The 11,615-nt window shown below is 36.9% G+C and overlaps 1 non-coding gene across 1 annotated transcript; it reads left to right on the forward strand.

The window, feature by feature from the left end:
- Positions 1–2,454: 2,454 nt before the first annotated feature.
- On the forward strand, positions 2,455–2,561 carry LOC144234421 (U6 spliceosomal RNA). The gene has a single exon (XR_013335943.1). It is a non-coding gene; the product is annotated as a U6 spliceosomal RNA (small nuclear RNA).
- The last annotated feature ends 9,054 nt before the right edge of the window (positions 2,562–11,615 follow it).

Raw genomic sequence — 11,615 nt, forward strand, 5'->3', positions numbered from 1 at the left:
GTGTACATTGTCATTGCCCTACACAGATCCCTTTAACTAAGTAATTTACCCAATCTTCAGTTACCCAGATAACTCACAGCTGCCCCTTTCTCCAAGGAATTGCCATGGGTCAAACAGGAGCTGTCTTAGTCTACCCTGTGTACACCCATCCCTGCTTCCTACCAGGGCCAGAACTCTGCCAAAGCTGCAAAACTGTGCTCTAAGGCTTCCTCCATGAGACTGTACCTAGTCTGCAGCTGAAACTACACCCTTAATATGTCTACATTTTCTCATTTGTCTATCTTTTCTTTTATGGTTAACACTGTTTGGACATTTATTATACCCCATCCCTCCTCTCCTCTCCCCACTACCTGTTTCTGATTTAACTATCTCTGATTCGTTTTTTTAAGTTTATTTATTTTTTGAGAGAGAGAGCAAGAGAGCATGGGGGAGAGGCAGAGAGGAGACAGAGGATCTGAAGCAGCATCTGCACTGACAGCAGCAAGCCTAATGTGGGGCTCAAACTCACAAACCATCAGAACATGACCTGACCTGAAGTCAGATGCTTAACCGACTGAGCCACCCAGGCACCCCTAACCATCTTTGATTCTTTATCTTTTTTCTCCTTCCATTTTTAAAATTTGTTACCCTGACCTCAAAGTAGGCGGAGCTAATCTCAACTTACTTCAGCTCTCTGAGCCTTGACAACCTCATCAGCACAGTGGGGGCAGTGTGCCTGCCTCACATCAGGGGAAGCTCTGTAAGGACATGCATTTATAGATACTGCCATAGGGTTTGGAAAGTAATGAGAAGAAAAAGACAGGAGCATTATTTTTTTTGATGGGAGCAATTTTTTTTATCTCCATTTCCAGAGGAGAGGTGAGTGGGGGGATGGGTGAAATAAATGAAGGGGTTTACAAGTACAACTTGCCATGATAAGCACCGAGTAATCTATAGAATTATTAAATCACTATGTTGTACACCTGACACTAATAATAACACTGTATGTTAATTATAGGGGGTTAAATAAATCATTTAAAAAATGATACATCACTTTCTCGGTCTAAACACTACTTACAACACAGCCAGGTATTGTCTGCCCTCCTTTGGTCCCTGGCCCCTTCAGTTACTTCACTCCTTCCCTCTTAGTCTGGCGCAGATCAGAGCATATCTTACTCCTTTCAACTACATTGTCCAGGTCTCTCCCTTACCTTTCTCTGCCACACCTTGGTTCTTCTTGCCATGAGGGTCTCTACCCCTGTCTTGCTATCCTGTGAAAAAATGCTCAAATCTTAGGTGAGACGCTTTCACAGACCATTTATGAATTAGAAATTGAGGAGTTGAAGGAGACATTCGGTAAAATAGTGAAAGTCCCTCTTGTGGAATACAATTCCGTGGGTGGACTGGGAGACCTGGAGAGAAAGAGAAGGAGTCTGAAGACAAATTATATTTATCAATTCCTACAAACCCTAACCCTAACCCCTAAACAAAGAGTCAAAATATGTGAGACAAAAATTGACGGAACTAAAAGGAGAAACAAACATCCACCAACATACTAAGAGACTTTATTACAACTCTCTAAGAAACTGATAGATCAATCAAAATAATCAGGATATAAAAGTTTTGAGTAATACAATGAACAACCCCCATATATATGATATATAATTCTGTAAACAAATAATAAGAAAAGCACTTTGATTTCAAACATGCATATAACATTGTAACATTTATAATAATTATCTATAAACTAAGCCCCATGAATACTACATGGCAATGAGAAACAAATCTGGCCATGTGTAGCAACATGGATGGACCTTGAGGGTGTTATGCTGAGTGAAATAAGTCAGTAAATATCATATGTTTGCACGTATAGGAGGATTAGGAGGAACTTAACTGAAGAACAAGGGGGAGAAGAAGGGGGGAAATGGTGGGGGAAAGGGAGAGAGGCAAACCATGAGAGACTCTTGAATGCTGACAAAAACTGAGGACTGATGGATGTGGGGGGGAGGGGGGATGGGCATGGAGGAGGGCACTCATGGGGATGAGCACTGGGTGTTATGTGGAAACTAATTTGACAATAAACTATTTGTAAAAAATAAATAAATAAATTTAAAAAATAGACTAAAAAAAAGTATCTATAAACTAAGCCAAAAGGAAAGGTCAACAAATACCAAAGAAAACACACTGCACTGACCCCATTCCCTGACTGCAATGCAGCAAATTAAGAATTAAAGGGGGAAAAAGATCCCCCTCCCCCAAAACTCATATATTTGGAAAATAAAACTAAATTTCTAAGAAATTAATGGCTTAAGGGAAAAGCCACAGTGGAAAATATAAAACACTTATATTTAGAAGTGATCTATACTGAGGCAAAATGTGTGGAATGAGGTTAAAGATTTAACCTTAAACATATATCATAGAAAAGGAGAAACGTTTTAAATCTAGGTGATGAACATAAGATTTAGAGAAAGAACAGTGCTCGCTTCGGCAGCACATATACTAAAATTGGAACGATACAGAGAAGATTAGCATGGCCCCTGTGCAAGGATGACACGCAAATTCGTGAAGCGTTCCATATTTTTTTTATCTATACCATGGAATACTACATGGCAATGAGAAACAATGAAATCTGGCCATGTGTAGCAACATGGATGGACCTTGAGGGTGTTATGCTGAGCGAAATAAGTCAGGCAGAGAAGGACAGGTACCATATGTTTGCACGTATAGGAGGATTAGGAGAAACTTAACTGAGGACCATGCGGGAGAAGAAGGGAGGAAATGGTGGGGGAAAGGGAGAGAGACAAACCATGAGAGACTCTTGAAGGCTGAGAAACAAACTGAGGACTGATGGATGTAGGGGGGAGGGGAGAGATGGGCATGGAGGAGGGCACTTGTGGGGATGAGCACTGGGTGTTATATGGAAACCAACTTGACAATAAACTATTTGTAAGAAAAAAAAAGATTTAGAGAAAGAACAGCAAAATAAACTCAAAGAAACAGCAAGGAGTCATGATAAAGATAAGGAGAAACTGATAAAGCAGAAACAAAGGAACAACAGATCAACAAATCAAAAAAGTAGGTAGTTCTTTGAAAAGAATAAAGTAAATAAGATTTTCAAGAAAAAAAAGAGAATAGAAAAAGAGAAACCAGTAATTAAAAGGGAGCATACTTACAGAAAGAGTTTATTACTAATATATATATTTTTTCTATTTAAAGAAAAAGAAGCTGCATTTCAGAGAAATTCTGGAACTTACTCAAGTAAGCATCTTTGGGATTCAAACACTAGGCATAGTTTCATGAGACCATTTGGGATAAAGTACTAAACTTGCATGTACTGAGAATCCTGAGATTTTCTCTAAACAACATCCAAATTAAAATAATAGAGAATGCAGCTAGTATTATCTGAGAAAGGTTTTTGGAGGTGGGGTTGTAGCCTTGAATAATAATGCTTACAGGTAACTCTTGGAGACTTTCTGTGGGCTAGTTCTGTGCTAAGTACTTTCCTGCTGTAAGCTCAGCCTTGTTTGTCTTCTTCCACTCCAGTTCCACTAGAATATAAGTTCCATAAGGTCACCTAAAATAAAAGATTTCTCGGGGGTTCCTAGGTGGTTCAGTCATTTAAGCGTCCAACTCTTGATTTTGGCTTAGGTCATGATCTCATGGTTTAAGAGATTAAGCCCCATGTCAGGCTCTGTGCTGTGGGATTCTCCCCACTGCCCCCCACCCCCATCCCTTGCCATTCCCTGGCTCATGGTCTATCTCTTTCTCTCTCTCAAAATAAATAAATAAACATTTACAAAAATAGTTCCCAAAAGATCAAAGAAATTAGGGTGCCTGGATAGCAGTTGGTTAGGCATCTGACTCTTGGTTTCATCTCAAGTCATGATCTCACAATTCCTAAGGTTGAGCCTTATTGGGCTCTGCACTGACAGCTCAGAGCCTGTTTGAGATTCTCTCTCTCTTCCTCTTTCTCTGCCCCTCTCCTGCTCACACACTTGCTCTCTCTCTCTCAAAATAAATAAGTGCTTAAAATAAACAAACATAAAAAAAAGGAAATTATGTGAAGTGAAGTTCAAGTGAAGGAGAGTGTCGGTGCTTACCCCAGCACCATCAACTTTGGGCTTTATTCACATTTTATGCAAAAAGTAAAAGAGAAAGGAAAAGTCATTTAATTACTGGATTAAATGGCATTTCCTTTAAATTACCTTTTCATGTGCTTATTGATCAAGCAAATAGCTAGATTACAAATTCCTTCTGGGCAGAAAGATTTTTGCTTTGGCCTGTCATTTCGTTCCCAGCACTCAGCACACTCCACACAACATCAGGCATTATAAATAATGTGTAGAAAATAAGTATTTACTAATTTATAGTTCAGCTGATTTTTTAGGTACTGAATGGATATATTTCTGTGAGATTGGACTCAAACCAAACTTGAGAGACTGAAATGTAAATGGCAAGTCAATTTATTCAGTTCATCATTTAATGGATGCCATACCTGGGTCCTCTGGCAGCACTGGGAGAATGGAGCTTTGTTCAGGGTTGGGGGATAAGACAGAGCAGGAACACCAGTGAGGAAGCTGTTATCCAGAAAAGAGATGATGGCTTGAATCAATCTTTCGTTGCTTCTTTTGACTTTTGTACTACAGAAGCTTTGGTATTGAAATTATATATATCATCCTGCCTCATGAGTTTGAAACTTTTTCTATCTTTTGTGAAAAAGGAAAAAAAGAGAAAAAAGGGGGAAAAAAGAGTGCAAATAAGATTTTGAGGGAAATATTTTGAAGAAAAAGTTTGTGAGAAAGACAGAGGGATGAAGAATATTGAGACATTAAGAAAAAATACTAAAGGAAATATAGAAATACCAAGAAAGAAAGAGAGCATGTGTATGACAGAGAAAAGAAACTGGATAGCTAGAATGACTAACAAAGATGAAAAGGAGAGATTAAGAAAGACTGATGGAGGTAAACAGAAATTGAGTTCATTTTGAGAAAAATGTTGAGAAATAGAGAGTTCAGAGACCGGGATATTGTTAAAATGTGAAAGAGTTACTGAGAGTCTGAGAAAGAGAAAATTTGGGAAAATAAAGTCAGTATAAGAGAAAAAATTGAGTTTTTGAAAGAGATTCAGAAAGAGAAAGAAGAAAGAAGAATAGAAGAGAGTAGAAGGTAAGGGGTTAGGAAGAGACCAATAGTTAAGGAAGAGTGCAAGAGAATGACAGAAATAACAAATTAATAGATGTAGATAACTGAGAGACATTTTAAAAGACAGTGAGATATACCAAGAGGGAATAAGAGAAATTTTGAGAGTGGTGTTGGGATAAATTCTGAGATTTCTCTGACCTATGCTCTTTTTGTAATGCCAGTCAATTATTGTCCCATTTCCTGAGCTGATTCTTTAATGCCTAAATCGTTTCCTTCCTATCATCCATTGTTTGTTTTTGTGCTTTACTTAGGGTACATCTCTTTTGTCATGTGGTGAACTTCGATTTTCTTTCTTTGGTAGGATACAAAGTGTGAATCTGATCTTTTGTTTCCAAATCTATAGCTTAGTGTAAGCCCTATGCTCTCTGGGCTAGCTGATAGGAGGGGTGGAAAGGGCTAGAGTCAGTAACACTGTATTATATACTTAAAAGTTGCTAAGAGAATAAGTCATAAAAGTTCTTATCACAAGAAAAAATTTTTTAACTATTTATGGTGACAGATATTAACTAGACTTATTGTGCAACACATACAAATACTGAATCATTATTTTATATACCTGAAACTAATATAATGTTATAGATCAATTAGAACTCAATAAAATAAATAAATGGGTGGGGAATAAGTGATGAATGAGTGAATAAGAGAACAAATGGATGAATAATGCTTCAGTGTATTTAAGGAAGATAGTGGCCGGGGTGGGTAGGCAAAGCACCACAGAAAATACAAATTAAGGGTCAACAAAAAGCATCAGCCAGAGTGATAAAATACATATATCAGACTTTTAGCCTTATGGCTAAAGAAGCTGCAGTTCAGAAAGTTAAGGAAATAACAGCAGTTGAAAAATATAAAGAACATAATCAGGTCTAATATAAATTTAATGAAAATTCCAAAAGAAGATAATAGAGATAATGGAAGACTGTCAAGAGATAATGGCTCAGAAATGTCCATAATTGAAGAAATTCAATGTGTTTAGATTGAAAACATATAGCAAAACATAGACAATATAAAATAAAACAAATCTTACATAGACACTTAGGGGTAAACACATGAACTATGAGCAAAGCACACATCTTTTTAGAGCAATGAGAGAGTAGAGAAAGATCACCTACTAAGGAATAAAAATTTTACTATTAGCCAACTTCTCGGATAAATGGGTTTTTACTCACCTAACTTATTATGCAGGATTGACAATATTTTCAGGCAAAGAACGTTTGAAACGTTTACAATTAACAGACCATCACAGAAATAATTACTGATTCTACTTCAGAAAGAATAAACCTGTGTCCAAGAGAAAAAAGGAGGCTGACAGAGAAGCGATGGTGAGTGACCAAAGAACGTGATAAACACGGTTTAATTAAATAAATATTTATGAAAAAGATAATAATGACTACTTTTAGGGGCATAAAAGTAAGTTTGCTCTAAGACAGTAGACAAAAATAACATGAGAATCTGAAGGTTCAGGATTCACTGTTAAAAATCCAAAGAGCATTATATTGTTTGGGAGAAGTATAGAGAAGTTGATTAATTTTGAATTTTTAAAATCAAGTATTTATATGAAAAAAATAATGGTAAGTTTAAACCTTGCATGTAATTGTGTATCATTGTGAAAAGGGGGAAGGGAATAAAGTGCAAACATTTCAACAGAAAACAGGAGAAATGGAAAAATGACAAAACATAAAAAACATAAGGAAGTAGAAATCAATCCAAATATATTACTAATCATGATCCTATCAAGTGTAAAGGGATTTAATCCACATTAAAATTCTCAGATCAGATTGCTGTTTTAAAGAGACAAAACTATAAAAAAAGCAAGTATAAAAATAAAGAGATGGTGGTATCGAAGGGACACAGAACACTACTACCCAGCGATAGCACTCATAGGAATTTATCCAAAGAGTACAGGAGTGTTGATTCATAGAGACACATGTATCCCAATGTTTATAGCAGTGCTTCTAACAATGGTCAAATTATGGAAAGAGCCTAAATGTTCATCAACTGATAAAGAAGATGTGGTTTATATATACAATGGAATACTACTAGGCAATGAGACAAAATGAAATCCTGCCATTTGCAGCAACATGGATGGAATTGGAGGGTATTATGCTGAGTGAAATAAGTCAGTCAGAGAAAGACAGGTATCACATGTTTTCACTCATATGTGGATCTTGAGAAACTCAGCAGAAGACCGTGGGGGATGGGAAGGGGAAAAAATAGTTACAAACAGAGAGGAAGGGAGGCAAACCATAAGAGACTCTTTAAATACAGAGAACAAATTGAGGGTTGATAGGGGTGTGGAGGAAAGGGTGGGCGATGGACATTGAGAAGGGCACTTGTTGGGATGAGCACTGGTGGTTGTATGTAAGTGATGAATTATGGGAATCTACCCCCAAAACCAAGAGCACACTATACACAGTGTATGTTAGCCAATTTGACAATAAATTATATTTAAAAAATAATAAATAAAAAATAAAAATAAATTAAAAAAAGGACACAGGAGCCAGCTTAAAAGGTAGGTCAAAAGTAGAGAGTTTGAGTATAAAAAGAATAAAGACTATTTCCAGCAACAATTATATCAGTCTCTAAGCATACCATTACTGAATGAATAAATGATTGATTGAATGAATGAAAGGTAGGACATTAGGGTTTATCTGGGTGCAAGGGTCTGATTGTATCAAAAATTACCTTTAAATAACCTGGTGTTTCACCATGAGGACAGGCTATTTAAAAAACTCGATTATCAGAGAGAGGATAAAGCAGGCTTGAAAATGGGCTATCCAAAGGGATTCCTGAGGGTAAGCATAGGAGGAAAGGGAAGAAAGATAGGGGTCTAGAATGTTGGGTCCAGAAGGATACAAAAGATTGAAAGAGAAAGATTAAAAGATGCAAATCACTCAGCTCCAGTCCCATTGGAAGGAGATAATAGAAGACTGAAGTTGAGGACAGAAGGCAGATCAGAAGGTCTGATTGTCTTACAAAAGTTAAGGGAGTAGATGTAACATTTCTGTTACAAAGGTGTCTGCTTTTGCAGGGCTCCATCCTTTACCAATCTGTGTTGGCCTGTGTTTTGTTAACTGCAGAATCACCACACCTAGGAAAGCCACCACTTGTGGGAGGCAGGCATAAATATTTGCTGAGTATAGGCAGTGCCCTTCTGGCAATTCTTTTTTGTGCTCTTCACAGGCCAGACCTAGGAAAACACCTGAGTCTGGTTGAAACACACACTTCTTTGTTGAATATGCTAGTTTAAGATGAAGATTCTCAATGCCCTTCCAGGGAAAGTGGGCAGGGGTTTAGATGGTACATACAGGAATCAGTAAGACCTGATTCATTCCCAGTTATGCTAGTCTAGCTGCCAAAACTTGAAGACCCTACTTCTCTTCATATAAAAGATGCCAACAATTGTACTTTACCTCCTATGGGTTTGCTTAGAATTCAGTGAACCACACATATGAAGCACTTAAATGTTTGATACATAGAAAACATCTTCAAATGTTATTTTTATTATGACTATATTGAATAATATTCTAATGTTATTATTGTATGTTACTGCATGATCATACTACTTCATTTATTCTGAGGATTATATTGAAGAACAGATGCTTAGCTAAGTTTAATTTTTCCTTCAATTAAATGCTAGTTCCTGGCCCATCCTCTATTAATTGCTTTTCAAACGTTTTGGTCTCAATCTTTTTACATTCTTAAAAATTATTGATTGAGGGCTCTGAAGCACATTTTTCCCTGTACATTATATACACAGACATTTACCACATTAGAAATTTAAATTGATGAATCAAAAAATATTTATTCATTTCAGAATAAAATTATAAATGCTTTACATGTTAACTATATTTTACACACACACAACAAGTGAGAATGTCATCGTTTTACATTGTAGTAACTTTGTCTGGTTTAATAAAAGACAGAATTCTCCTCTGCATTTTTTCCTATTTTGAAATATAGTTGACATACAGTGTTTTATTAGTTTCATGTGTACAACACAGTGATTCAACCATTCTATACATTACTCAATACTCACCACAATAAGTTTAGTCATCATGCAGCATTATTATGATATTATTTTAAAAAAGTTTTTAATAGTTTATTGTCAAGTTGGTTTCCATATAACAACCAGTGCTCATACCCTCAAGTGTCCTCCTCCATGCCCATTACATCCCTTCCCCTTCCCCCCACCCCATCAGCCCCCAGTTTGTTCTCAGTATTCAAGAGTCTCTCATAGTTTGCCTCCCTCCCTCTCCCCCACTATCTTTCCCCTTCTTCTCCCCCACAGTCCTCCTAAGTGTCCATCAACTGACGAATGGATCAAGAAGATGTGGTCCATCTATACAATGGAATACTACATGGCAATGAGAAAGAATGAAATCTGGCCATGTGTAGCAACATGGATGGACCTTGAGGGTGTTATGCTGAGCGAAATAAGTCAGGCAGAGAAGGACNGATTCTCAATGCCCTTCCAGGGAAAGTGGGCAGGGGTTTAGATGGTACATACAGGAATCAGTAAGACCTGATTCATTCCCAGTTATGCTAGTCTAGCTGCCAAAACTTGAAGACCCTACTTCTCTTCATATAAAAGATGCCAACAATTGTACTTTACCTCCTATGGGTTTGCTTAGAATTCAGTGAACCACACATATGAAGCACTTAAATGTTTGATACATAGAAAACATCTTCAAATGTTATTTTTATTATGACTATATTGAATAATATTCTAATGTTATTATTGTATGTTACTGCATGATCATACTACTTCATTTATTCTGAGGATTATATTGAAGAACAGATGCTTAGCTAAGTTTAATTTTTCCTTCAATTAAATGCTAGTTCCTGGCCCATCCTCTATTAATTGCTTTTCAAACGTTTTGGTCTCAATCTTTTTACATTCTTAAAAATTATTGATTGAGGGCTCTGAAGCACATTTTTCCCTGTACATTATATACACAGACATTTACCACATTAGAAATTTAAATTGATGAATCAAAAAATATTTATTCATTTCAGAATAAAATTATAAATGCTTTACATGTTAACTATATTTTACACACACACAACAAGTGAGAATGTCATCGTTTTACATTGTAGTAACTTTGTCTGGTTTAATAAAAGACAGAATTCTCCTCTGCATTTTTTCCTATTTTGAAATATAGTTGACATACAGTGTTTTATTAGTTTCATGTGTACAACACAGTGATTCAACCATTCTATACATTACTCAATACTCACCACAATAAGTTTAGTCATCATGCAGCATTATTATGATATTATTTTAAAAAAGTTTTTAATAGTTTATTGTCAAGTTGGTTTCCATATAACAACCAGTGCTCATACCCTCAAGTGTCCTCCTCCATGCCCATTACATCCCTTCCCCTTCCCCCCACCCCATCAGCCCCCAGTTTGTTCTCAGTATTCAAGAGTCTCTCATAGTTTGCCTCCCTCCCTCTCCCCCACTATCTTTCCCCTTCTTCTCCCCCACAGTCCTCCTAAGTGTCCATCAACTGACGAATGGATCAAGAAGATGTGGTCCATCTATACAATGGAATACTACATGGCAATGAGAAAGAATGAAATCTGGCCATGTGTAGCAACATGGATGGACCTTGAGGGTGTTATGCTGAGCGAAATAAGTCAGGCAGAGAAGGACAGGTACCATATGTTTGCACGTATAGGATTAGGAGGATACTATGATATTATTGAGTATATTCCCCATGCTGTACTTTTCATCTCAATGACTTATTTATTTTGTAACGGGAAGTTTATACTTCTTAATCACTTTCACCTGTTTCACCCATTCCCCACCCACTAACTTAACCTCTGACAACCATCAATTCTTTTCTGCTTTTGCATTTACCTTTTATGACATATTGTTTTTTTATATAAGTTTTTTTTTAATGTTTTATTTATTTCCGGGAGAGAGAGAGAGAGACAGTGTGAGCAGGGGAGGGTCAGAGAGAGAGGGAGTCACAGACTCTGAAATAGGCTCCAGGCTCTGAGCTGGCAGTCAGCACAGAGCCCGACGCGGGGCTCGAACCCACGAACCGCGAGATCATGACCCAAGCGAAAGTCGGACGCTTAACCGACTAAGCCACCCAGGCGCCCCTATGACATATTGTTTTTGTTGAAACTAGCCTTATGCACATTATGTTGAAATCTGGCTTTATGCAGTTATGGTGTTAGAAAAGAAAGCAGTATTCTAATTGTCTTTGTGATACTTGTGGATATTCTTTGAAACTAAAAAAACAAACTCAATAAGTAGTAACTTTTTGAAAAGTTCAGTCACTGAACTTTGCATAGCCAATCACATGAAAATCCACGGGTCTGCATAACTCTTTGAGTAGATCTTTTACCTACATATGTGTTTGTAACAGCACACACTGGATATTTATAAAATACTGGTTTATAAAAAATCAGTTGGAGTTATGA

Source organism: Crocuta crocuta, unplaced genomic scaffold (assembly GCF_008692635.1).
Source record: "Crocuta crocuta isolate KB4526 unplaced genomic scaffold, BGI_CrCroc_1.0 scaffold45, whole genome shotgun sequence".
In the NCBI taxonomy this organism is placed as follows: domain Eukaryota; kingdom Metazoa; phylum Chordata; class Mammalia; order Carnivora; family Hyaenidae; genus Crocuta; species Crocuta crocuta.